At 59.9% G+C, this 23663-nt stretch overlaps 1 long non-coding RNA gene and 1 pseudogene across 1 annotated transcript in view; one reads left to right on the plus strand and one right to left on the minus strand.

Moving 5' to 3' along the window:
* Positions 1-9831: 9831 nt before the first annotated feature.
* On the minus strand, positions 9832-11031 carry LOC147360577 (uncharacterized; annotated as a pseudogene).
* Positions 11032-12650: 1619 nt separating this feature from the next.
* Positions 12651-23663, plus strand: part of LOC147360578 (uncharacterized) — a 31239-nt gene continuing 20226 nt past the window's right edge. Inside the window, exon 1 of the long non-coding RNA XR_015139264.1 lies at positions 12651-12853. This is a non-coding gene — a long non-coding RNA (uncharacterized LOC147360578). The remainder of the gene's footprint in view (positions 12854-23663) is intronic.

Raw genomic sequence — 23663 nt, forward strand, 5'->3', positions numbered from 1 at the left:
GATGCGACTTGAACTGTCCCCTACATTTTACAGTTTAAGATTTGGTTTTGTTTCCATTTTCTGCTCTGCGGGACAGATGACCACCCAGTTATCATTGCACAGTCCCTGAGGCTCAGAAGCCCAGTGTGGTTCCTCTGCTCAGGGTCTCCCTGGACTGAAAGCAGGTGTGGCTGGGGCTGAGGTCACTTCTAGGCTCCTTGAAATTGTGGCAGGATTCATTCCTGCCAGTTCCAAGTTGTCTGTGGCTGTCGGCCAAGGGCTGCCTACAGACTCTTGCCATGTGGCCCCCACAAGGGCAGGCCAAGACCTGGCTGTTGGTTCCTTCTCTGAGGCCAGCAGGACAGCATCTTTCTGATGCTTCTCCTTTTACAGGGCTCACCTGATTAGGCCTGACCCACCCTGCAGAATATTCCTTCTGATAAACTTGCATTTGAAAGAGTAACAGCCTAATCTTGGGAATGAATCCCCATCACAGTGGCTGGTCCTATTCACATGCAAGGGGTGGGGGGACCATGTGGCAAGGATGCTGCCTCCCACAGGCTCATTTTCGAAAGAAATTGGAGAAGTTCTCCAAGAAGGGCTGGCCAGTCAAATACCTGAGACCCCAGGCTGAGAGTCACCAAGAGTCCCAAAGACCACCCTGAGGGGTGCTCAGGCTTGGCTTCCCTGTGACCTCGGGAAAGCTTCCCTGGGATTTGGGATTTCCAGCCCAATTTACCGGAAGAGCATTTCTCAGGGAACCGTAACTCTCAGCAGGTGAGTCCCCTGGACCCTCAGGACTCAAGAGTGTCACCCGTGCCTGACAGGCCTGTTCCAGATCCATGAGGACTGGGATTCAATAATTTATCAGATCACGTAATAAATTCAAGGAGTATCTCCAAGGTTTTGAGAACCCGAATTCGACTTCCTCTGGAGTTTTACGAGCCGGCAAAGCCATCCATCAGGGCTGAGCGAGTTCCATTTGTTAAGTGGACGGCTCCCGTCAGGGCCCTGCTTCTCACCATCAACTCACCTGCTACAGGGAAACTGCTCTATCAAGAAAGAAAAAGCCAGGGAGCTTCCCTGGTGGTCCAACGGTTAAGAGTCCTCATGTCAATGCAGGGGACACGGGTTCCATCCCCGGTCTGGGAAGATCCCAAATGCTGCAGAGCACCTGAGCCCGTGCGCCACAACTATAGGGCCCATGCGCCCTGGAGACCCTGCTCTGCAACAACAGAAGCCACCAGAGTGAGAAACCCTCGCACCTCAACGAAGAGTGGTCCCCACTTGCCCCAACCAGAGAAAGCCTGTGTGCAGCAATGAAGACCCAGCGCAGCCAAAAGTAAGTAAAGAAACAAAGAAAGAAGCAAAAGCCCCCTGCCCCCTAACCAGGGACCCTGAGCGTGGCCGTCCCCCCCCCAGCCCGTGAGCTTCTGTCACTACGGAGGCTTAGGAACATTGCCAGGACACAGCCGGTGGGTCTGGCATCTGACACTTAGGGTGAAGAAGGAGAGAGAATTCCATGAGAGAACGTCCCGGCCAATGCCGCCACGTGAGCGCACACACAGCGGGTGCACGCAGTAGTCCTCTTCTGGGGGTTCGGTCAGTGGGAGCCCTGACCCTGGCAGTGTAGGTGGGTCACTCCACCCCCTCTCTAGGCCAGGCTGTGGCCCTTGCCCGCCCCGGGAATGTCTGCCTCCCCCTAAGGCTGGCCCGGGGCTCGTGCGAGGCCAGCCTGCAGGGCCAGGAGGGGGCTGTGTTAATGAGGAGCTGGGCCTGGGGCCGGGGTTGGAGCAGGGCAGATAGGGAAGGCCTGTCACCGTAACCAGCACCATGGGACTAGCTGTCAGCCAGGCTGAGAAGCTCGCCGTTACTGGGGTGCCCCGTGTGACACAGATCTGAGTGGCTCGGGGGTGCTGGGGCCGGGCTGGAACCCCTTTTTTCCAGCAGCCCTGGTGAGTCAAAATGGGCAGTAACAACCTGGGCAAGCAGGCAGGAGCAGGGCCCACCACCCTCACGGAGGACACGCCTCCGGTACAGCACATCCCGGGCACACTGTGACATTTATAAATGTTACACGCAGGGAATGAAAACAAAAAAGTCCCAAATTAAGCAAAAACCAGGAGAGCGCCTACCCATGCGGACCTGAGAAGCCACTGGGTGGCAACTGTGTCACCCCATCAGCAGTGCGATTGGCATGGCGGCCCGCGTGCGGGCAGCTGCTCAGTCCCTGGAGTTAGGCTTGGCTTGTCTTTTTTTAAGCACTTTCATAACAGTCATAGAATGAACATTTAGGGGGCAGTGACAAGGGGCCCAGCTAATTGTGGCTGAGATCTTCTTGGGTCAACACTCCTGGACACCCTTTGTCGCAGGGTTCCTGGGACGGGCAGCCAGTGGCAGGAGGTAACCCCTCCCCCAGAAGCCTTAGCCGATCTGGTGTGAATGGGTGCTAGGGGCTCTGTGGATGTTCTCAGGACCCCTGGGGAGGCCCTGCCTGCATGCGCTGAGCAATGACATCCCTGGACCTCTCCAGGGCAGTGCCAGAGCCCTGCGGTCTACCTGGGGAGGAGAAGTTCTCTGAGCCCTGGAAGAGGGAGGGGCAAGGGACAGGTGCCCCCCAGCCATCACCCTGTGTTTGTCCAGGGTGGCGGGAAGGGACAGTGGGGAGGGAGTGTCCAGGCACCTAATGCGGACTGGAGCCCGTGCACAGGTAGTGACACTCACCCACCTGATGGACATTCTGTCCCCTTGTCCAACATTATCAAGGGGAAACGATTTGGGAGCTAAAAGGGTTTGCAAGTCAGTGGTCTAAATACCTGTTTCTATCAATTCCCACACCTGGTAGGTCTGAAGCCGGCTCCTCTGTCATGTGGAGGACCGGAAACTCTGCTTGGCTCAGAAGCAGGAGGGAGGTGTCAAGTGCAGTGAGAAGGGCTTCCTCAGCAGAGAGCTGGACCAGGGCATTCCTGCCCGACCCACTCTGTGTGTCCACAGCAGCTCAAGCCCCTCGGAGGGGAGAGGCAGTGGTGGGGGGCAGGGGTTGGAAACTGAGTTGGCTCTGCTTGCAAGCACAGGATAGATGATGGGCATGGTCATCTGGGATCCTTCCCCTCCTCCCCAGAGCCCTCCTGTGCACAGCCCACCCCCAATTTCCTGGGTCCCTTGGCCACCAAGGCCATGTCATTCTGGAACTCTCTGAGCCCTCCTGTCTGGCCTACCACAGCCCTCAGCAGTGGCTGAAGTGACTGGGACAACTGTGAGATGACCATGATGAGGCAGGAGCCCCCAGAAAGGGCAGGTGGCCCGTGGAAGGAAGGTGGCTAGCTGCCGGTTCCTCTGTGGGGTGCTGGGACCCACCTGCAGAGCTGTGATCCCTTTGTTTCACAGCTTGTTCTGACGGCTGCATCTGAGCAAGAGCCCCAGGAAAGCTTTCTGCTGTGATGAGCACCCACATTTAAGGCAGGACTTCAAACGCAGCCAGAAATGGCCCCTGGACCTCCCCACCCCTGCCCCATCTTTATGATCAGGGGCTTCCTTCTCCCTGGAAATAGGAGTCTGTCTCTTGACCCAGAAAAACACCTTCCCAAGGGCCACTGGATGTGTGTGAAGGGACCCGACAGCCGCCTTCCATGGCTTCCTGCCCCCCATTCCCTGCAAGACTAGATAGGGATGGAAGCAGATCAGCTCTGCCCTCAGGAGCAATGCTGAGGGCAACCGGGTGGTGAGGACCCCTCTGTGGGTGCATCTGGGAAGAAGGAGTGGAGTACAGGGTCAGGACTTGGGTGTGGGACCCACAGCCACCCAGCCTGGCCCATCTTCCATGGTGTCTACTTACTGATAGCCCATTTTCTTCTAGGACGAGTCTGTGTGAGTCCTCCCCAGGGGGAGGCTTCTGTGTGTGGAGAAGCCCTTGTCACCTCTGGAACACACACTGAGATGGGGGGACAGAGAGGAGAGGGAGGTGGAGTAAGAAGCCAGTCTCTGCCCTCAGGACTGGGGTGACCCCTGAGGGCTCGGAGCTCGGCCTGGACCCCCAACACCCCTCCCTTCCAATGCCGCTTGCCCTTAGGGCCCTCCTTTACCTCTCCCTGGAGCTCTGATCTAGTCGGGGTTCGTGGTGGGACAGGCCCTTCTGACCCAAAGCTGCACTAACCTTTGGGGACCTGCGATGGTGCCGCGGCCAGGTCCCCAAAGCACCTTGCGTCTCCATGACGGTGAGGCTGTCACCATTCTTGGGAGGATGTCTCTGGAAACAAACTGCTCTCTGCTGACATCACGGCAGTGAAACGTCACTTTCTCTACGAGCTGTCAGGTGGTTTTCCCACCGCCGTCGTGGGCATGTATGCACATTTGCTTTGCTGGGCGTGCGTGCTCATGTGCATGCATGTGTGTGTGGGCGCATTGGCCTGTGCGCATGTGGACATTTGAGGGCCTGGTGACTGAGGTCTGGCACCAGGTGACCTCACGGTCCTCACCCCTACCATGGGCATTTCACACCAGGTTCTGCTTCATGCGCCTCCCTTCCATTCACCCTCTCCTCCAAGCTCTCCCTACAGATGCCGTGAGCCCGTGTGTGCCAGGGTGGTGAGGTGTGGGTGAGCAGAGGCTGGGCTCTGGGACTCATGGTGCACACTGGCCCTGGCCTCAGAAAGGCTCTGAGAAGTCCTGACATGCACTGAGGGCAGACATCCTAGCTACTTTAGGGGCCCCTCTGTGACTCCGGGTCCCCTCTGTGCCCCTCTGGTCCTGCACCCAGGCAGGGGGACAGCTGCATCCACAGGTCTGGGGATGGGATGTGGGCCTCTTTGGGCAGGGTTTTTATCCTGTCTACCCCACAGGGACTATTTCAGCAGCAGACAGGACTGGGCAACATGACATCCCTCCAAAGTCTGCTACTGCGGCCATCCTTAGCCCGAAGGGCAGCAGCTGTGCCCTTCCTCCCCTCCCCACTCCTTCCCCTCTGCCCCTCCCCCTCCTCCCCTCCCCCTTCCCTCCTCCCCTGCCCATTCCTGGCCCCCGCCCAAGTGGAGGCAGGTGCTGGGGTGTTGAGAGAGGTGAAGCTGGGGATACCCTCTCCATCATTCAGATCCCCAGGAGAGCAGGAACGTGGTCTTCACAGCCTGGGGGTTTGCCCGTGTCCAGGTGGTGGGGTCAGTGGGGAGAGGAGGTGTGGCTGGACCCTGAGCTCCACTTATCTTTTTGTTGTTTTTTAATTGGGGTGAAATCCACAAACATAAAATGAGCTATTTTATAGTGAACAATTCCCTGGCATTTAGCACAGTCACCACCACCTCTCTCTGGTTCCAGAACGTTCCCCTCCCTGGGAAGAGGGCTGGGTTCCCATCAGGTGGTTGCTCTCCTGTGCCCTGGCCCCAGAAGCCTCCTTCTGCTCCATCTCTGTGGCTCCTCCTGCCCAGGTGGCTTGTGTCGTTCAGTCAGCATCGCATCTCCCAGGTGTGTGTGTGGTGTGGCCTACGTGGGTTTGTCCATCCATGGGCAGCCGGTTCTGGGTCCCCTTCGGCTACTGTGAGTGCTCCAGTGCGAGTGTCTGCTTAGGTCCCTGTCATCGGGCGAGGTGGGGGCACGCTCCGAGGAGCATGGTTGCTGGCTTGATGGTTTAATTTTTGAGGAGCTCCCTGACCATTCTCCACGGCAGCCATACTGTGTTACTGTCTCATCAGCAACACTGGAGGTTCAAATTTCGCTATATCCTCACCAAAAACAGCAACACTTGTTACTTTCCAGTTTGGGGCTCCTGTCGTTTCCAGCCCTCCCGGTGGTGTGAGGCAGTGTCCTGCTGCGGTCACTCTTCTGGTGACCGGTGATGCTGACCATCTTCCGCAGGAGGATGTCAATGGCTCAGGGGCTCTGATGGGTAAGCTAGGCTCATCTTAGTGGAGAAGCTTTTGCAGAGGATGTGTTTGCTGTTGTCTGAAAGTACAATGAAATTTTAAAATAAAATCTAGGTTTTATTTTGTTCTGTTTAAAGATTCGGGGAAGAGCGAGTGAGCAGGAGCAGGGTCTCGTCAGAGGGAACACGGTTGACTGAGGATTGATGCTTGGAATGGCTCTGGACGCCTCCTGGGGAGGTAGGTTCCCAGACACGGGTGAGGGTCTTCCCCCCTCTAACTGTGTCTTCAAGGGCACTGGCTCGACCTTGTCCCCCGCCACTCCAAATAAGACCCCAGCCTCACCTCCACCCCAAAGCTGAATGCACACTGACCTGTGTCCAGCCATCTGCCCCACTCCCCCCCACATGCTGCCTAGTGGTCGAGGTGTCGATTGACCCCTGAATGGGTCATTCACTCATCCATCCATCTGTTCCGCTGGTGAGGGAGACTGCTGTCTGGGGGGGCCTCCCTGGCTGGGCCTCGGCCAGGGGCTCTGTCCACACCAGCCTCACCACTGCCCAGGAGCGGCCATGGCCCCACTTCACAGACCAGGAAGCTGAGACTTGGAGGTCAGAGTCGTCTCTCTTTGCCCCATCCTGCCCAGGCACCCAAGGGTCTCTCAGTGAGGCTGGAATCAGGCTCCGGCAGCTCTGGTGGGCTCTCCTGGGTTCAGCACCCCCTCTTTTTCCAGGCTGGCAGATGGAGGGATGCAAACAAGGGCTGCCTGCCCAGGCCCTGGCCCTGAGGCCCCTCACCCCACACCCCTAGCCCCAGCTCTGCCCCACACCCCTACTCCAGCCCCACGCCCCCAGGGACAGAGCTTCAGGAAACACTCTCAGGCAGCAGCCACTGCTCCCGGGGGCCGCTCAAGCTCCATTACTGTCCTCGTGCTTCCAGGAAATCACTGCTTTCCAGCAGCTGCTACCCACCACTCCCCTCCTCGCCCAGCTCCAGGGGTGAGGGGCAAGGGACCCAGAAACTGACCCTGCCTCTAGTTACCCGGATTCCAGGAGCTCCTCACCAGGAGATGCCCCCCCAGACCAATCCCAGGGACCCCTCTGAGATGTACAACAGGCTCTGAGAAGGAAACCCCCCAACCCCTCACGGCCACTCAGGTGCCTGCTGCCTCACCGGGCATGGGAGGAGGCAGTGGGAGGTTGTGGAGGAAGGGGGGTGGGGGAGGGGAGGGAGTGGGATTCCAAGTCGCTGGGGTAGAGGCCCCTCCCACCAGGCAGAGGCCCCGCCCACTCTTTCTTCTCCTCCCACCTTCCGGGGAGAAGCACCCTACTCCCCAGGGACTGTTCACCTCCTCTTGTCAGCAGGTCTTGTGGACAAACTCAAGGTCTGGCCACAACCTGAGTACCTCTCCCTGCTGGACCTCAGCCTCGCTGGGGAGCATCCATCCTGGTGGCCTGGGTCTCCTGGCAGCTCAACCCTGACCCCTGCAGCACTCTCATGTGAGCACCAGCCTCTGCCCAGCCCCGCCACGGGTCCCTTCACCCTCGCCACTGTCCTCTGCCCTCCTGATGCCCTCTGCGTGGGTGCTCCCACCTAGACACTTCTCACATCCACGGGCTCCTGTCCATCACCCACAGAGGCCTCCCCTGACCTCTGATTTACGAACCCATCCATTCCCCAAACTGCTTCCTCTGTGCATCCTAGAACCCCCACTTCCTGCTCCATCTTCTCTCCTACCTGCCTCTCAGCACAGCAGCTGATGCTCACAGGCGGCTACTGAAACTAAAGTTAATTAAATGACATCAAATCTAAGACTCAGCTCTGCAGCCACACCAGCCCTGCTACAAGATCTCGGCAGCCACACATGGTCCCATGGGTGAGCACAGCACGTCCGGCCTCGGCAGAATTTCCACTGGACATGCACGGCCAGCCCAGGTGGCCACAGCGGGTGAGCCGCACATCCTTGTAGGGGAACGAATGAGGGTGGGAGGTGGGCCTCCGGACTCTCTAGCCACTGTTTATCCATCCTCACATGGAAAATGCCATCGTGTCATCTGCTGCCTTCCTGAAGACCACTAGGAGGGAGGCCTTCCACGTGTCTTCCATGCTTGGCACCCAAGGCAGGCTGGGTCTGTCTTTACTGCCCCAGCGAGGGGCCTCTGGAAGGCCCAGGGCCGCAGAGCAACCAGACTGCAGGGCAGTCTGCAGAGCACTGCCCAGCTCTGCCCCCTGCTGTGTGTCCCCGGGCAAGTCAGCTCCCGCTCTGAGCCCTGTCCCTGCCCAGCAGAGTGGGGACAACAGAATGCTTGCCTCTTGGGGGTACTTTGAAGATTAGGAGATAATCCCCAGAGAAGCTTCTGGAACAGCCGTGGATGCTGGGATGTGGTTAAGTGAACAGAGTGCTCTACCGTCTGGGGGCCCCTGGGACCGGCTACCCACATGTAGCCCTTCTCCTGGGAGGGGAGCCCGTGCTCTGTCCCGGTAGGGCCAGCTGCCACGAGGAGGTGATTAGGGTTGGTTAGGTGACTAGCAGCGCCTGCTCCACACCCTCTCCTGCTCTCACTGCTTGAAGCATCACTCACAGGGCCGCCTTGGGGATAGGCCTGCCTCACCCCACACCCAGTCAGGCCCAGTCAGGAGTCCCTGGCTGCCTGATGCTCCTGCTCAACCTCTGTGATCCCCCACCCCCACCCTGCTCTGAGCTAACAGAGGGCCCTTGGCTGGGCCCTCCCTAGGAGTGAGGTCCCCCTGCCCTGCCCCTGCTTCTCCCTAGCCCTGCTCTTGCTACAGGTTCCTCTGAGGCACTGTTGGGGTATGCAGCCACGTCTTCCCTGCCCGGGCCGCTCCATGGATCCCCAGGTGATCCACAAAGAACATCTTCACCACACCCTGGGCCCAAGACTGGACTGGGCGCTCTGAGTCCTGGCCTGGGGTATCATGGGGGATGGGCACAGGGGAGCCTACTTTGAGGGGCACAGACACCCCCACGTCCCTGGCTGGGCCAGGCCTGCCAGGTGCAGGGGACATGGGTTTTCACAGGCAGGGTCCTCTTGCTGCCCATGCCCTGGTCAGGACTCCAGGGACAGTGATGCTGACTGCCCCTCCCCCTCCCGTGTGAATCCTACACCTGACCTTTGGGGAAGTGGGTCCACCCCGTTAATGCCGTCTGCTCTCCTGGTCCTGGGAGATGCCAGGATGCGCGGAGACCTGCCCGGCCCACACATGGCAGGGGACAGTTGGCCTCTGTGTCGGGCCCTGAGAGGATGGTGCCTGCAGGCTGTGCCCGGCACACAGCCAGCTCACTGTGCCCAGGGTGGGGGTGCCGGCACGTAACGGTGTGTGGACGGACCTGGGGTGCCCCGCTCACATGCACCCTTGGCTGCGGCCTGGGATGCAGTGTGCAAGCACATCGCCTGCTCGCTGTCCAAGGTGACCTGTCGTCTCATGGGGTTGGCCTACGAGCCTCTGGAAACCCAGCGGCTCCCTTACCACCTGATGTGGGTCCCAACTCTGGGCAACAGGGTCAAGTGGAGGGGGCACAGGTGGGTACAGCCCCCTGGAGTCCAGGATGGGAGGAGGTGGCAGGCCTGCTGCCCGCCTGTGCCCTGGGGCCGCTGGGGTCTCCCCAGGGCACCCCTTGGGGCGGGCTGTGTGGTTGCCCGCTGCCGCCAGGCGCCTCTGCACTGGGCTGGGCTAAAAATAGCAGGGGGGATGGCAGGGCAGGGACCGCCGGTGGGAGGCCCGTGGGGAGGGGCCGGTAGGGGCGGCGGCCGGCAGCCTGGGCCCGGGACCGGCAGTCAATGGCGCTGGCGCTCCCATCCTGCTCCCGGTGGCCGGCCAGCCGCGGCCCAGCTGACAGGCTATTTTTTCCCCTGCTTGACTAAATATGGTCAGAGAGCACAGCCCGAGGGGCCACTTGGCCGGGGCGCGTGTTTGGGATGCTTGGCTGGGTATATAAGGACTGCAAAGGTGAGGCCGGCTCCTGATCCGAGGGGGGGGCCCACGCCCGGTCTGGCCCCTCGGGTCAGCCCTCCCCTCCCCTCCCCTTCCCTCCCCTCCCCCTGCCCGTGTGGGTCTCGCGTGCGGCCGGCTTTGCCTGCGTGAGCCTGCACACCCGCCAGACCGGCCCCTTTTGTTCACCTGACCTCTACCTTGCGCTGACCCCGGCCCGGGGTGCGGAAGCGTCCTGCAGACACAGCCCAGGCAGGGCGGCTCAAGGTGTGCGGGCTGAGAGGTCGCTCCCTAACTCCGCAGAGCCTGCCACCCTGCGCCTCCCTTCTCTCTCTCTCTCTCAAGATCTCCCTCCCTGCTAAGTCTTCGCTGCTGCAGGAGGGCTGGGGGAAGGGCAAGGGTGCGGAGAGGGGGTGCCTGGTGTCTTCTTTCTCTCCGTTCCCCCCACCCCCGCCCCCCAAGTGCGGACGAGTCGGGAGCCGGGCCTCCCCCACCCCTGCGCTCGCGATTGGCTCGGGGAGAAGGATGGGCTGCCGCGGCTGCAGCACCATCTCTCTGGGAGCCGCACGGGGCGCACCGTACCCGGGAGCCGCGACCCTGCGCCCACGGCCGCCGTCGCCAGCCCGGCCGGAGGGGCTCCGCGGTGAGTCCCACTCAGCCCGCCCGGCCCCCTGCAAACTTGCCGGCGGCCGCGGTGGGGGTGTGCCCGCGGCGAGGGGGAGCCATGGTGCCGGCGCCGCGTGGCTCCAGCCGGGGGTGCTTCGGAGTTTTCTCTTGGCTCGTGGCATCGTCCGCATTTGGAAAACTGCAGAGCCAGCAGACAGCAGGGCCGGGAGGGCGCGTCCAACCGCGATGCGAGAACTTTGACATGCGGGCGTTTTGCAAGGAAGCGGTGCCTGCAGTCACTGCCGGGGTGCAGAGGGTCGAGGTGCTGCGGTGGAGGCCGCGGGGTCTGGGGGGAAGGCGTGACTGACCTGCAACAAAGCGTGGCTCAGGTGGGAATGTGGCGAAACTTCCCTCGGAACTTGCGGCCGTGGAGATGCTGGGGGCAGGGGTCGCGGAGCCAGGCCTGTGGTGAGGCTGCCCCAGGAGGGGACTCTGGACTTTGGCGGCTCTCATAGCCAGGGTCAGGGTAGGGAGGGTCCCTGTGCTGGGCGTGTACAGCAGGGGCACGCGTGGGCGGAGACGGGGCTGGAGGGGAGCAGCCGGTGGTCTCTGGGAGAGAGAGAGACCTCCACCTGGCTGGGGGCTGGGAGCATTCACAGCTGAAGGGCTGGACTTGGCACTGGGCTGGGCCAGCCCACTGCCCTCCGTGGTCCCCTGGGAGGTGGCTGGTGGTCCTTTTCTGTTGAGACAGGTAACTTCTTGAAAAGTGGCTGTGGTTCATTTCTCAGTGGATAGAAGCTCGCCAGGGCTCTGGCTGGACCTAGGGTGACTCTCCTGACCCTTGGGACCCCCAGCTTTCCCCTGACCTCCAGACACCATCCGTACGAATGCCTGGGAATGGGGGTCGGAGAGGCGATCCTAGACCTGAGCCTTGGCCACACCTCCCAGTCTCTGAGGCCTCATTTGTCAGACGGTAGCCTAGAAACTTGGACTTCAGGCATCATTTGGGCTTCTCTCAAGGGCGCCCTCCACCCTGGAGGGGCTTAAAGAGAAGTGGGAGCTGGAGCAGCGGTCTGGGCTGTCCTTTTCTATCCTCGGTTCCCTGAGGATGACAAATGGCAGCAGCGCACAGAAGTGGGACGTTGTTCCTCCGTGTCTTTCTGCCGGGTAGCTCTCTGCTTTTAGTGGGGTGCCCCTCGGAGCCCTGATCACACCCCCACCCCCACGAACTCCAGTTCTGCTGTGCCCAGTGCTGCTGCCAAGCTCAGGGACTTGAGAAATCGCGCAGATTCTTCTTCACGATGCAGGCTCTGCAGACACAGTCCTGCCCCGGGTAGCAGCAGCACTGGAGCCCTCTCTGCACCCATCCACATGGGGATGGCCAGGCTGCCCCATGGGGAAGGGCGGGCGGGGTAACCCTGGACCTTGCCTTGCTAATGAAGGGAGAATAAGAAGCCCACTCACGTCCAGGGCCTTGTCCTCAGGTCGGGATCAGTTCCTGGCCGCACAGGACCTGGGCCCAATGGGCAGACTCTGTGTGTCTGCACCTGGCCTGTCTCCCCACCCCAAGTGAGTGTTCAGCAGTCAGTGACACCCTCCTTCCAAGTTCTGCTTTTCACCCATGGGCCTTACCTGGCCACAGCGGGGCCTCTGTCCTGTGCTGCTCCTTTGTCCTCCCAGTGCCGGCTTGGGATGGGGTAGCTCCCCTTCCTGCATGGGGACTGGCCCCAAGGTCCCATTACTCTGCCTCAGACTCTCATGGTTTTCTGACTCCTGGCTTTGTGGTGGCCATGGAAGGTGGTGGGGAGGAGGGGCCTCTGCTCTCCATCACAGAGAAATTTTGAAATGCTGTGGAAAACAATATCGATACAATTAAGTATTCCAAAGTGCTTAGTTGGCCGCTTGCTAAGTTTACTTAAACCCTGTTTAACGGGTTCATTAGAAGCGGTGAGCACTGGGGAAATTCATTAACAGGAAGGCGGCCCCTGCGTTTGACTGTAAATTGGTATTGATCAGGCCTGGCGGAGGCTGGGCGCAGGCCACAAAGAGCCAGGTGAGGGCCGGCCACCCTGGGCGCCCGTGGGAGCCACCCGCCGCCGGCACAAGCAGCGCTTTAGGTGGTGATGCGCCAGGAGTGGGAGGAGGGAGGACGGGTGAAGAAGAGAGCGAGGGACGAGGAAGGGTGTCGGCCGAGGCGGCGGTCAGCGCAGGGAGGCCGAGCCGGCGCCAGTCCCTCACCGGGCTGGGCGTCTGCTCTGTGGCCAGGCCCAGGTGCCGAGGGAGCTGGCCACGGCCCGGGCCCCTTCCTAGCAGCTTCCAGTCACCCTCTGGGGATGCAAGATCCACCTGCAACTGTCTTTCTCATGCACATCTTCAGAGACGGGGCCTGAGCCCTGCCCTCGGGCCCTGGCTCTTGGGAGGCCGAATCACCAGAGACCCGCCCAGGAAGCCGCCCAGCTGCTGCCCAGGTAAGGCCTGCCTGCTTCTCAGTCATCTGTGCCTGCGGCCAGGCGTTCTGGCTCTCTGCTGGCTCTGACTACCCTGCTCCCTGGCCGCCCGTGGCAGCGTCCTCCCGAGTGCTGTCCCTTCATGCAGTCCCCCGCCACGCGCACTTGGCCAGGATGGCGGTGCTTAGGTGGAGGGGAGGTGCCGTCAGGAGGAGGGAGTGGCTTATCCTTCCTGGGCCACGGGTGGGAGGTGGCATCCTGGGTCCTTTCTTGTGTCACTGATGCAAAACTAAACAGATGTGTGGTGATCGAGGGAGTCCTGAGACTTTAGAGATATGTTGTCTACATCTGCCCTTCCTGACTGTGTGTGTGTGTGTGTGTGTGAGAGAGAGAGAGAGAGAGAGTGTGAGAGAGAGCAGGGCAGAAAGGGGAGGGCCGGGCCAGGGGGGCCGTGGGGATGCAGGGTGGGGTGTGCTGACTCCAGGGTCCAGGGCAGCTTCTCAGGGGGCCCTTCCCGCACCCACAGCCATGCCCGCTGGACTACCTGCTTGGGAAACATACTTCTTTATGTGCCCATATGGACCTGCTAAGCTATGGAATGTAAAGAAGTATGTATTTCAGGTCGGGAACTCTCTCGCTGGAGGAAGGGGGCAGCACGCCCACGGGGCCGCCCAGGGGACAGACAGACGGGCAGCTGTGGCCGGCCGGGCCTCTGTGGCAGGCTGCCTGGTCGTCGGTGGCCGGCCTGTCCCCGGCCGGTATTGTTCTGTCACTTTGCCTGTGTCAGCAGGTGGAAGCGTTCACCAGACATTAAATATTCAACGTGCTGACTGCGGCAGAGGGGAGGCGGCCTGTGGCAGGCATGGGGTCCACCGGGGGGGCATGTAGGGGCTGGGGGTGCAGGGGCACTGGTGGCTCTGGGGCATCACTTGTTGCCACCCTGGAAGGTGCCTTTGCCAGCAGAAGGGGCTGTTTGTGAGATACAGGCAGGAAACTGCTCAGAGGAGAAGCAGAGTAACCAGGAAGGATGGGCCAGCTGCCTAGGAGGGAAGGGGTTGGGTGGCCACGTGCAAGGGGCTTTTTGAGGGAGAGACACTTGGTCTTTGCTGTCAGGCCGTCTGTGAGGCAACGGTGAGAGCACCATGCGGCTCAGCCTCCCTAGCTCCACGCCACACTCTAAGACACCCTGAGACACCCTCTGAGACACCCTGGGCCCAGCATTTCTGGGGCACCTGTGATGCATAAGACAGGAGACCAGGGCCTAAGCCAGGCAACTTGAGCCCCTCGTCCCACTCTGCCCCCCAGACCCCACACTGCTCTGATTTTCAGCGACTCTGGCTGAAAGCGCTTTGCTGTGTGAAGGACGGTGGGGTCACGCTGGCCAGTGTGGTGGGGGCCAGGACCCAACCCACCTGTCCTGCACCAGCCAGGTCCCAGGCAGGACAGGGGCTGGAGTGATGTCCTCTGGGTCCCATGGCTGGACCGTGAGCCCCCAGGCACTAGGGGCATGCTGTGTCCAGTTCTGAAGGCTGTCTCTGCAGTGCAGAAACTTCTCTGGCGAGGCAAAGGGCAGCAGGCTCTGGGGGCAGGTGGTTGGGCCGGGCTGCTGTGGGAGGAGGGGTGTCCCTGTCAGTTTCTGGCTCTTGGAGTGGTGGCGTCTGCAGCCTGCCCAGGGCACGTCCTCCACAGCCTCGGGGCTATTTTTCCAAAGCGTGCGTCACCTCTGTCTTTCCTGCCCTCCCTGGCACTGCTGCCCAGGCCCATGGCAGGTGCCCCTGCCCCTCCTGCACCCTGACCTTTGGCAGGAGTTTGGCCCTTGGGTGGGGCATGGAGCAGGGAGGAGGAGTGAGCTGGCCTCCTTCTCCAGCTGCTGTAAAGGTCTGAGGGCAGCCTGGTTTGTGAGCCGGTCAGGCTCCTCAAGGAGCTGGATACAAGGAGGCATGGGCAGTTCTAAGCTCACCTGTGGCCACCACCTCCCGGGGAGCTGACTGCATTTGAGGGTTCAGGGTCCCTTCCCAGTTTTCAAGTCTCCTCACTTCTGACTCTGCTGGCACCCACTATGGGAGGTGGGACTGTCCTTGGGCACTGCCTTCCTTCTGGCCTCCAGGCCAGAAGAAAGATGTCCTTGCCAGAAGGGGTCAGTGCCCAGAATCCTGGGAAGGTCATCTCTGCCTGCGGCTTCCAGCTCCGGCCGCAGGGAGGGAAGCAGCCGGGTGCGGCCCCTGAGGCCGGCCGCAGACACACGCTCTCTTCCCCTCCATGCGTCCCGCTGCACATTAAGCCTTTATTGCAGGATGTGGTGTTTAAATAAAAGCATTAGTGTTTTGGAATTAGGTTTGACTGAGCAGTAAAACTAGAGAGTTTGCAGGCAGAGAGAGCCTTGGCCTTCTCAGCTGTAAATTGTGGTGGGTCTCTTACCTGCAGAATTAGAAAGGGGTACCAGAGGGCCCTCCCTGTGAGAGCTCCTTGCCCAGTCCTGCTGCCCTCAGCCACGGTGATAAGGCTGGATTTTCTGTATAAGCTCCATCTCTTCGTTTTCCAGGGGAGGAGCTGGGGATGGACCCTCAAGCAAGGCTGGCATTCTTCCGGGTGGAGTCTTTGGGCCTTTCTGTACGAAGGATGGGGGAGACCTGTGGGAGCAGTGCCTGTGCTCTGTCCAGAGGGGCTTTTGCTGGACAGTGCCCCCCAACCCTGACACGCTGCCACAGGGGCTCTGGGGCTCCAGGGAGGGGAGAGGAGCCTGGAGTAAGCCAAGAGGGTGAGAGTAGGACAGCCCACACTCAGGGGCTCACCCGCCAACCTGGGGATACCGATGGCCCTGTGTGGCTGCAGGGAGAGGTCCAGGTTGGGTGGGGTGGCCAATGCCCCTTTCCCAGAGCTCAGAGAGGGCAGGTCCCCGGGGAGGCATCTGAGAATGCAGAATCTGGCCCACAGCAGTCCTAGGGTGGTCCAGGTTCTGCTGGTGGAAACAGTAGGTCCAAGGATTGTAGGGCTCATCAATTCATGGGGAAATTAATTGAAATTTTCTATGCTATGGCTCACTAACTCTAGCCATGCTCCAACTGAAGCTTCCACACCGGACAAGAGCAGCTCTGAATCAGGGTCAGGTTCTGCATGGGTGTGCTCAAGTGTGCTCAGGTGGGCTCAGGTGTGCTGTGCATGGAGGGCAAGTTGTCTTTCCTTTCTGCAGCCAGGTGCCACATACCTTGAGGCACAGTTTCCAAAGAGGGGCTGTGTGGCTCTGTTTGAGGGTTCATCAAGAGCAAGAAACTAGATTGCACAAGGCTTTCAAAGAGGGGCTGGGGTGGCCATGGGAAAGCCTCTGTGAGCAGGTATCAGAGATCTCTCTTAAAACTGACAGTCCCACGTGAAAAATGTCAACTGAAGAACAAATTGCTTGTGAGGTGATGAGACTGACCTGCAGAACAAACACCTGAGCTGCCACAGCCCTGGGTCCATGAAAGTGAACACTGCTTGAATTGCAACCCTCGCCCTTAAATGTCCCAAATAAGAAATGAGGGAATCCGAGTAATCTGGGGATGAGCGCCAGGTGGGAAAGATGGCCCTGGAGCCCTTTGGCGGCAGGGGGGCGGGGCCAGCGGGTCAGTAGGTGTGGCTAGAGGCGGGGCCAGTCCGTTGCATTAATTGCTGCCACCTTAGCATAAAGGGTAACCGTGGTCCTGTCTGAGCGGTGCTGACTCAGCCCAGCTCAGCTGGCTGCACGTCCGACTGCAGAGGGCCTCTCGCCTCACTGCAGCTCTGTTCCCTGTCTCTGATGCCCACTGCTCCTTAGGGTCTCCAGGCTTGGAGCCCCCGGGGCTTTCTGAGGGGCCTCGGCCTTGCCTACGGTCCTCGGCCTGTCAGCAGCTGGCGTGGGGACGAGAAGAGGCAGATATAACTCTCGGAAAGGGAAGGGGCCCCCACACAGCCTCAGAAACTGGTGCTGCTCGCTCCGGCCCATGTCCAGCTCCGGCCTCTCTCAGCTGGCCCCACAAGGCCAGGTCCCAGGCATTCACAGCTGGAGTTGCTCCGGGCTGTGTTCCTGGCTCCCCCTTTAGTGCCCAAGTACCAAGTCTCTCTGACCAGGGAGGCCCGGCCCGCCGGCAGTGAGGGCTGTTGGGGGTGGGGGAGCAGTGCAGCCGCTGCAGAGCTGCTCCCCAGGGCGCTGCATTGCGGAGGCGCAGCTACGGGCTGCATGCAGGGCCGCGCGTCTCAAGGGCAGGGACGAGAGGGCCACCGCTGCAGCCGCTGCTGCTCCTTAGGTGGAGAGACGCAGGCAGCAGGTCTGGCAAAGGCACCAGCTCCCTGGGCTGACCCACCTGAGTCTTTGGGAGCCCCACTAAGTCTCAGGCCAGCTCTGCTTCCAGGGCTAAGTGGGTGGTCCAACCAGGTGCCGGTGGGGGCCAGAGAGACTGGGCTCAGAGGCACCCCCAGGCCCCTGTATCTAGCCCAGGCAGAGAACAAAAGCGAAAAGGGCACTGTACAAAAGTTGCAGGAGGGTCACTGGCTTCTTCCCCTCCAGGGTGACACCAAAGGACCTGGTGGTTGAGAGTCTGGGGACTCCCAGAGGGTCAAGCCTCTAGCGTGGGGAGGGAGCCAGCAAGGACGGCCGGGGCCAGAGGCAGGTATGAGCGTGATCCAGTGCAGGAGGACATGTGGGATGGAGGTGGAGTGACCCAGGTATTTTTAACAGCAGGGCGGTGAGGGCAGCTGTCCCTAGAACTTCACGGGTGCCCGTGGGGACTTGGGAGGCTGAAGGACACCCAGGACAGACACGCAGCTCTGGGCCCGTCCCCCTGGCAGGCCTGCACGCCATGGGTCATGCCCACATATGGCGACCAGGCTGCGTGTCCCCCCAGCCGCCCGTCCACCATGGCTGGTATAAATAGTTAGTCCACATTCTCAGCTGTCCTATTGGAGAGGCTGAACTTGGATGAACCCGGGATGGCCCCCTTGCGCCCCGCCCGCCACTGGAGTGCCCGGGACCGCAGCTGCAGTGGCGACGACAGGACGGGCGGTGAGGCTCTGGGCTCTGCCCCCCCCGCCGTGTTGTGTTCCCTGCTCCCTGCCGGCCCCCTTGGTGGGTGTCAAATCCAGCGGCACCTGGAGAACTCTGTCAGCCACATCCAAGGGCTGAAGAGGGCCAGGAGCTCAGCCGGGGCTGGAGCTTTGTGTCCGGGGTGAGGGGAGGTGGGAGGCTGGGGGACTTGTGCTGGGGTCCCCCAAGGCCCCGCTCGTGCTTTGGGTCCCCCGAGGCCCCGCACCCTGTGGTCTTTCCTCATCATCTCCGGCCATTCCCTCCTGTGCTGGACATGGCAACATGCCCCAGAGGCCTCGCAGCCAGCAGCCTGTCACTGTCCCCAGGGACCTTGCCTCCCTCTATTCTAACCAAGAAGTGAAATCTCTAACATTGGAATTTCACCCCCCCTACCAAGGCTGGTGGAGCAGATGTCCTTGGGTGAAGGAACAGGGCCTGTTGAGTCCCCCTCAAAGTGTAGGTGCCAGTCCTGTGGCTTGGGGTGCACTTCCGTGCCTCCCAATCCTGAAGGCCTGGCCAAGCTGGAGGGAGAACGAAACACACAGGCTTTGGTGTGGGTGGTATCCCTGGCCTGTGGGTGGCCGCAGTGGCCCTCCCACTAGTCCATCTGGAGGTGACGAGGCTAGTCCCGTGCTCTGAGCCCTGCGGTGCCGGATCTGGCTATACGGGCGGATGGGCTGCGTGGATTCCGGGAGTCCCCGTGGTGCCCACTGGGCTTTTCTTATCTCCGGACACATCAGCCATTAATTCGCTCCAAAGCTGCCACCCCTCCCCAGACCTCAGGGCTCACCCATCTGGTCTCAGGCTAGCAGCTCTCTCTCCTGAAATCACACCAGCTTTTACTCTGGTCTGTCTCTGAGATAACAAGACACAAAAATCTGTCTTAGCGTTTTTGCAAAGAACAGCAAAACCCTCGTGCATCCCCTTCCGTCGCTGCCTCCCGTCACCCTGTCCCCCTGCTCTTTGGGTCTGTTTGAGGCGAAATTTATCTCTAGGAGGGACCATCAATTTGCTCTGCTCTTTGTGACAAGTTTATTAAAAACCCGGGAAACTCTGTATTAAACTTTTATCAGTGTTGAGAAATAATACTTTTTTTTTTTTGGAATAGACGAAAAGTTACAGAGCTGGGTTGAATGGGTCTTGATCAGCATCCGGCTGGGTCAGTGCTGGCGATAATGAGAAACAGGGCTGTTTTGGGGATGTGGTTCCCTTTTGCCTCTGAATCGTGGGTCTCCCTTGAGATCCCCCTGCACAGTCGCAGCAGCCCGAACAGAACCCCGGGAAGGCTCCTTTGGCCAGGCCACTCAAACTCCCAGGATCATCATTCTTTGCTATCGATTTTAATAATTAACCAAAATCTGAAATTAAAAATTAATTTAGTGGTGAATCCTAATGTTAATAGGTAGTGCTGGCACTGAGGAAATATTAGGTTATTGATGTTTAAATTTTTAAAACTCCATACTGAAAAATACAAAACGGATCCAGATACAAGTGGGTGGCACCTCCCAGGTCAGGACGGGAGGGAAGTTGGCAGGGAGGAGCTGGCCCCTGCCTGAGGGTGTGAGGATGGAGCTGGAGGGGAGGGGGCTTGGTCTTGGGGTTTCCGTCTCTGTGATGACCCAAGGAGGGTGCAGCTTCAACCCCATGAAGTGGGCTCTGAGGGCAGCATCTTTGATCTCAGGTGGGTCTGGTCGGTTGATCATCCATGAGCAGGATTTGGTGCCACATCTTAACTGAGGACATTGGCCAGAGTGTCGGCTGTGACGTCCCTGGGGTGTTCTCTGCCCACAGTGGACGCTGTCTGCTGAGGTCCTGGGTCAGAGATTGTGGAGCAGCATGGGTGAAGTGGTGCCTCGCTGCCCTTGAGGGGCAAGTGGCTGGGGCACCCCTGGGGCTATGACAGTGGTGACCAGGCATGAAGTGACAGTGACTGGGATCCAGCACCCCCATGTAGGGAAATGGAGGCTCAGAGGGGCCAAGGAAGCCCCGGGAGCTCCAGCTTGATGTGTATGGTCCAGAGCCCAGGGTCGCTCTCTGCTCTACCAAAGGTCAGACCTGGGGACTGCTGGGGCTGCTGGGCGCCAAGGTGGAATTCACTTGATAAGACTGTGCTTTCTCGGTCTGGGGCCTTATCCGGTGCAGGGGGGCTTCCTGGATAAGGTGGTCACCACAGCTCTAGGCCTGAGGGTGTTCAGGAGCAGCAGCAGCAGCCCCACAGCCTTCTGGCCCTGGTGTCAGCGTGTCACCGGCCCACTGGGCAAGGCTGACCAGTGTGGCCCAGAGCCTGCTGCAGGCGCGAGTCTCAGCGCACACACAGAGTGCTGGCCTTTGTCCACATCGCTGTTTGCTCCAATTAGAGCTAATTGGACACAGATCACATTTTTCATAGCATCTAATTTTCTATTGATTTTAACGGGGCTACTGGTGTTTTCGGCAGCGGTTCCCCGCATCTCGTATCAGTTGCTGCTTAAAAATGCTGAGTGTACTTCCCCATGTGGGGTGATTCCATCAGCAGATGTTTTAAAACCTATTTAATTGTTTGGTTCATAAAATGCACAAACTGTATTAGCTGCAGCCTTGTTCCTTCACACACTGGTCAAAAGAGAGGCAGAGGGCGGGTGCAGCTCCCGCTTCTCTGGCAAATGGCAAAGTCACCAGAACCCAGGCTATCCCCGTGCCAGGCTATGCCCTGGGCCAGAGGCATTGCTCACATAAATGCAGAGTCTGTGACATGACTGCAAGTCACCAAAGGACTTGGCAGCAGCCCCACCTGCTTCCTTGGGAGGCCTCGGGGCTTAGCCCCCTTGTGCTTCCCTCTAACCTTGGGGTCAGAGGCCCTGGAGCAGCAGTGCGGCCGCATGGGGAGGGGGCTGTGGTCTGCCTGAGGTCATTTGGGGGAGGCGAGTGCAGGGCCTGAGAAGAGGAGTGGGGACCTCCGAGGTAGAGGGGGGACTTGTTGGGTTTCTGGTCTCTGAGCCATGGATGTGTTTAAGAACTTGGGGCTTGTAGTCCATTAGTATCTGGACTTTTCTAGATAGAAAAGAAGGAAGGTGGGACCCCCGCTGGTAGGTGGGACCCCAGGATGCAGTGAAGAGGTGCAGAAATGTCTGTCAAAGTGAGCTGAAACAGCCAGCTGGGCACATGGGCTGCAGGGGCTCCTCACAGTGGACCCTGCTGTGGGCACTGCCCTGCGTGCCCTTCAGATGCACAATCAAGTGTGGTAATCACTTATTCAGCAAAGGCTTGCTGGAACATTCCCTGAACAAGGGCATGTGGGGTGTGAGGGGAGTAAGAGGCTAGACATCCACGGCCCCCAGGAGAGTGGCCCTTGGGGAGGAGAGATGGGTGGGCTGTGTCTGGGAGCAGGCGATGCCACTCAAGTCCCCATGCCCTGCTCTCTGGGACCCCACAGGGTTGCAGGTGGTGGCATCCTGGGTGCTCACAACCTGAGGGCTTCTGAGCAGCTCAGGGCAAGCTCACTTAACCAACCCAGCCACAGAGCCATCAGCCATTGTCCAAGGTCAGGCAACGTTCTGCAGCCAACACCCTTGCCGTGGTGCCCATGGGTGAAATGCTTGCTGTGCTCCTTGGTGAAAGAGAGTCTGCCAGATCCCTGTAGGAAAGAGCTGGGGTCTGGACCAAGCCCCTGCCCTGGCTGCTCTCTTCTGCTTTGGCTTCCAAATGGCCTTGAGCAGGGAGCTGGCCAGGCTGAAGGGGGACCGAAATGTGCAAGGGGCGTGTCAGGAATAGAGTGTTTGATGCAGAAGCAAAGGCCTGTCATTTGGGGAAATTCCAGCCTCAGGGATGCGTGGAGAGAAACGAGGAGAAGAGGTGGGCTGCAGGGAGGTGCCAGCGCAGATCACACCTTGGGGGATCACCCACCTGGTGCTGAGATCTGGGTTCTTGCCTGACGATGGACTGGGCATCAGTAATGGGGTGCCTGGCTCTCTTCGTTGGTCCCCTTGTGCCAGCCGGGGCATGGAGCCCACAGGACAGCTCTGTTGCTTGTTAAATCTCCGGCTTCATTAGGAATATCGACAGGGGTGATAAACGCAGCCGGGTTACTTCCTCTGCATGGTGTCTTCACCGGGGATGGGGCTACTGCTCTGGGGAGTCTCATATCTGCCCCTGTGCCCTGTGCTCCTGGAGTTTAATGAAGAAGGGGGTTTGCAGAGCTGAGTCCTGTCAGCCCCACTGCCTCCAGGGCTGAGCTCTGATAAAGGCCGACAATCTAGTCACAGGTGTGAGTCTAGGAGGGCCTGACACCCATCCCTGGGCTCTCCCTGGACTTTGGGGAGGTGGTCTTGAGGTGAAAGGCCAGAGCCATCCACAGAGGGGGTCCCGGCCAGGCTCAGCTCTCAGGAAGGGGCGCCGAGACAGGGATAGGGGAAGGCAGCAGCCTGCGTGGTGGGGGCCGGGGTCTTGGGGGTCCTGGAGTGGCCCTGGAGGGAGGGCGTGGTGCCCTGCATCCCATCTCCACTGCCTGAGCATCTGTGGCCATGGCGTCAGGAGACAGGGGCAGACAGGGTCCCAGAGAAGAGCAGCAGGTAGAGTGGGGGCAGCAGGCATGTGTGGTCACATCTCCTGGCCAGGCTGGTCTGTGCTCAGAGGGAGGGCCACACACAGGACGTTGCGCCCCCCGTACTCCCACCCTGCCATTGCCCCTGATGGATCAAGTGCTGGCAGGAAAACTAATTTTCTAAAAAGGAATCTGCTCCCTTTGAATCACTGAGGGTGATCAGGCAAATTCGGCCCAGGCTGGCCGTGCTAACCTCACGCTGACCAGGGGGCCCACCCTCACACACCTGACAGGCTGCCAGTCCACAGTTTGGGAGCCTGGGCCCCAGAGAAGGTCCTCATGTGGGTCTCTGTCTTGCTTCTCCCCCTACAGGCACACAGGTCTGGCTTCCCCGGAAATCTCGGGCCCTGGCCACCTGCAGCCAGGTCAACTGGGCTCATGGTCAGCTGGGGCCCAAGGTGGGATCTGGGGCCTGTCCTGCCTTGGCTGCAGCTAAGGCTGTGATGGTGGCCAATACCCCTTCTGGCCGGCCCCCAGGATGTACACCCATGAGGGCAGGTCCCGATGGTGGTTGCTGGGCCCCAGGGCCTAGGTAGTAGTGGCGCCAAGGGCCTTGGACATAAGGTAGGATGGCTGGAGAAATCAGTGAGTGACAGTGGTGGGAAGAGTGGGAGGCAGACGCTGGAGGCGTGGGCGTCAGCTGCAGCAGCAGGACCTTCCGCCTCCCTCCACCCTCCATCTCCACCCCTGCCTCCTCCAGTCGACCCAGTGGGCGGGCAAGCACTGTGTGTGTGTGTGTGTGTGTGTGTGTGTGTGTGTGTGTGGTGTATGTGTGGTATGTGTGTGTATGTGGTGTGTGTGTGGTATGTGTCCTTGAGTTTGTGAACTTATGTGTGTTTCTGACTGTGAATGTGTGTGAATGGTGTGTAAAGATGAATTTGTGAGTGTGTATGTGTATGTGTCTATATCTGGGCAAGTCTGTGTCCGACTGTGTGTCTGGCGTGTGTGTCTGTGTCTGGTCATGTGACTGACCCTCAGCCCCCCACCCTCGCTCCCCCATGCCTATCCACCCCAGCCCAACAGAGCTCAGGGGCCCCCCAGCCCATGTGGTCTCAGGGAAGGGTAGGGGCGCAGAGCCTGGACACCCCGTGGCCCCATCTCATCCAGACGTCACCCAGAAGCCGCCTTCATCGTCGACGCTGCTGTTTCCCACGGACCTGGGACCGAATGCTTTGCTAAAGCTGGTAAAATGGAACCAAATCAACTGTTCGATG

This window comes from Bos grunniens, chromosome 13 (genome assembly GCF_055505025.1).
Source record: "Bos grunniens cultivar Pamir isolate PY7600 chromosome 13, Bosgru_T2T1.0, whole genome shotgun sequence".
Lineage (NCBI taxonomy): Eukaryota > Metazoa > Chordata > Mammalia > Artiodactyla > Bovidae > Bos > Bos grunniens.